Here is a 4,116-nt window from a genome sequence, read left to right as displayed (position 1 = left end):
AGTTAAAATTTGGTGCCATTTCCTGTGAGGTAAGGCTAAGATTTGTTTAGGGTTTATTTGTGTTTAATTTGTTAATTCTGTGGTTTTTACATTTTTTGTGAATTTTCATTATTTTTGATGTGATTTTTGAAGTTTGGATTATTGAGGGTGCAACTCTGTGAAATTGATTTCCTAGCTTTCCTAGATGAATGTTGAAAATTCACTAGGAACAATTATGTTAAGGAAAAAATCTAAAAAGTTTGCATGAAAAATATCTACATCTTACCTTTTGAAAAAAAGTGGTTTGGCATCATTTGGATTCGTATACTACTCTAAGTGAATTTTTGAAGAACATAAGGTCAAATACAATTTTCTGGAGATATTCAGGACTTTGTATCAACTTTGTGTGCTCATAGCTTTTTATGCACATATCCAAATTTTTCCATCTAAAGCTCAAATTTCTCCTCATATCTTAGCTTCATTTTTGGTGTTTTGAGTTTTTTATAATTCAGCCACTAACTTGTTTGAAACAAGTAACAAATCTCAAAGGGTCAATTTGGAAGAAATTCTGTTTCGAGATTGCTGTAGCCCAAATTGCAAGACAAATTGGAAAGTATTGGCTTGTTGAAAAATTCTGAAATATTTATATATTTTTGTTCAGTATCTTCCCTGATGATAATTAACTTGTCAGGTCATTTGGACATGGGAATTAATCTATAGAAATTTCAAAAGTAGACTAGGCAGAAAGCAAAATTCCAAAACGTGCACAGTACCTTTAATTGAGCATTTCTAATTCTTTCTCTTTTTTCATTTTGTGTTATTTTTGCTTGTATGGTTATTGGATTTTTGTCAAGTTTTTGAAAGAGAAATTTTTGTTTTTATGTATTTTGAGCTATCCCTTTGTTTTTTTTTTGTATTATAGCTTTCTTGAATTTGCATGATTACTTGTGGATATAAGTTTCATTGCATTTTATGGCTTAGTTTCATCATCATGATTCATTCCATCATTTTACATTCATTCTCATCCATTTGTAGCACCTAATATTGATCATACATCCCATTTCTATAATTAATTTCGACCATATAACTTTGATTATACACCCCTATATTATGATCATTTCTATCCAAGTCGCAATTGTGAATTCTCCAATCCCATGAGTTTTGAATCCAATTTAAGCACTCATGTTGAGCATACACTAACTAAAGACATTAAGCATCTAGAAAGATTATGTGCACAAAGAGATGAATTTTATTGTGTGCATTTTAAGGCTACCTCCTACTTTTATTATGAATGTCCTATTCTAAAAGGATATTGTGAACCATATGGAGTAGCCCAAGCCCCAAAAGGGAGCAATTATATGTTTCAAGTTGAAGATATAAAAAAATGTTGTTCATGAACCTATTAAGATCATAAATACACCTCAAGCCACTCAATCTCCAAAAGAGAAGGAGTCAATTTACCCTTTCTTCAAGAGGTAATTTCTCCTATTCCTAATAAAGTGAATTTTTCTTTATTTTCTAGTCTAATGAGTTGTCAAATGATTGATATAATGATGATGATATAGATGAGGAAATCACATGTGAGTCCCCTAATATATTGGAGAATGAGCATGATAAATTGATGTTGCATAATGATTATGCTATGAAAGAGTATGATGTATCTAGCAACGATATTGTTGATGAATTTTTAAAAATTGATGCACTTGTTTCTTGTTTCATTTGTGATTATGAGCATGAATATGATGCATATGTCAAAAAAATTGTGCCTCATATGGATGAAACTAAAGATGTTTCTTGTGATGTTGTTGATAGTACATATGCACTTGTTTCTTCTATCCATGTTATGCTTGAGAAAGGTTATTTGCCTTCTTTTGTAGGTAAACAAGGTAATGTGGCCAAACCATCTTTTGATTTTGAGGAGGAACAAGGCAAAGCAAAGATGCATAAGGAAATAGAATTAGCTCAATATGACAAAGAGCTTAGAATTAAAGGAAATGATGGTGCAAAGCCCAATGGTAATATGAATGGTAATGATTTTAGTCTTGATGAATTTAAAGATGAGTTAGCTTTATTTTAAAGTACTTATTTTAACTATCTAATCACATGTTGTTCAAATGATGCTCCTTTCTCTATTTGCTTTGTCTTTAACAAAAATAGCAATTCTTTGAACTCAAATGTGCTTGAAGAAAGGTATTTTGTGGAATTTATAGGTGCACATTTGGACATGGCTAAAATTGATAATGAACTTGGAGGAATTGAATTTGAATTGAAAGAGACCATGTCACTTAATGGAAGCTCTTTATAAGCTCATACTTTAGTTCAACATGTGCCACAAATTCATGAAGAGCTTGCTTGTGATTCTTTCAAAAAGATCATTTCATGTGATCTTGCACTAGACAAAGGAAGAGCTTTGCCAATTGGAATTGAAAGCATTAAGGAGAAACATAACCTCAAGCCACCATGAAAGCTTCAAAGGTTGTATCTATCCTTGCATATTGCTTGCATTTCTTTATACATATAGCATACAAGTGGATACACTTATTGGTAATGCTTGTGGCCACTTTTCACACATGTGGAGCACTTTCCTTGCATGTGTTTTTGCTTTGTGTAACTTTGTTAAGGCATAAGTATGGAGGAGATACAACCAAGTTCATTAGTTTAGAAATTTTATAGTTTTGTTTTCTTTGTTTCATGTGGTTTTAGAAAATAATTTGCACCTTAATTTTTGGTGAGTTTGATTTGGTCAAGTTGCCATTTTTATGTTTTTATAGTGATGTTTTGTTTTCAATAAAAATTCACATCTTTTAGAGTTTGACAATTCTTTGTTTCTAGTTTCTTTGCATTGAATTCAAAAATTTAATTTAAATTTGATTTGGTCAATTTCAAAAGTGAAGAGTGTTTTGTGTATTTTTTCTAAGCTATTAAGGTCCTGGGAATCTTTATAGAGGATTTCAAAACCTTGAGGCAACTTTGAGTCAGTATATCTCTCACACTGCATGTTTAAATTGCTTGGTTCTAGTCTTCCATTTCTTCTTTTTGTCTTAGCTCTATTTCTTTTGTTTAGTATTTTCTTTGATTTTGTCTTTATCTTGTTGAAACATTTGTTGAAGTCTTATAAGGTTCTCTAGATGAATTTCTACTTGTCTAGAACTATGGACCAGTTTTTGAACAACTTTAGGAAGAATTGGGAATGAATTTTGAGCTGAAATCTTTATATAATTTTCCTACATATCTCTTCTATATCTCATAAAATTTTAGTGGGAATTTATTTTATGGCTCGTCTATTATAAAATCCATAAGTTCACTGTCCCCAGAGAGATATTTTCAAGATTTCCAAAATAGTCACATTTTTTGGTATTTTCAGACCTCTGACCTTATTTGCTCTAAAAAAATTTTTGTTGCATTTTTCATGCATTCATTTATAGATCTAGTATCCTAGGACATATTTGAGCATACATTGAGGATAATGTATGGTTTAAGTGTAACATCCTGAATTTCTAATCCTGCATTAATGACTGATTAGTGGATGAATTAGTGATTTAATTTGACATTAGGGTTTTGAGTGGTGAAGTGTTATATTGACTCATTGGTATGTTATGTGAATAGATATGAGTATAAGAGTAGAGTCTCAAAGCAAAGCATGTGAGCATAGTGAGGATTTCCCTTAATGTGCCATGTACCGGGGCGAGGGATAGATACACCGAGGCACATGGAATAGAAATCAGATCAATAGGGACGTGTCTAGCTTGTAAAACAGAAGGGAGAAACGTGGGAGGAGAGGTCAAGCGTGGAGAAGAGAAAAGGGTGTGCTAAGGAAAGCATAATTAGGAGCAAAGACGGTGTTTCTAACTTGTTACTTATCAGGTAAGTCACGTACTACCTTAACCTTTGAATCTACCTTATTTTCTCTTAGTTTTAACCAGTGAGAAATTGAACTCAAGATTTTTAAGGAGTTGATTTCATACCCTATGATAATAAAAAGGTTCTTTAAAACTAAACTAGTGCTTTGTGATTGGTTGGAGTCGAAGTGATAAAGCTTTAGAGTTGTAGGCAAGATTTACCCCAATCTAGAGAGAGTAGTGAGAGAAAATTGCTAGAAAATGTTAAAGCTTGGAATGAGGGGTAATTAGTGGTGAT

The sequence above is a fragment of the Prosopis cineraria genome, unplaced genomic scaffold (assembly GCF_029017545.1).
Source record: "Prosopis cineraria cultivar Desert tree isolate PC_DT_omini unplaced genomic scaffold, ASM2901754v1 PC3, whole genome shotgun sequence".
Taxonomy (NCBI): Eukaryota; Viridiplantae; Streptophyta; class Magnoliopsida; order Fabales; family Fabaceae; genus Prosopis; species Prosopis cineraria.
Note: the sequence above shows the minus strand (reverse complement) of the source record.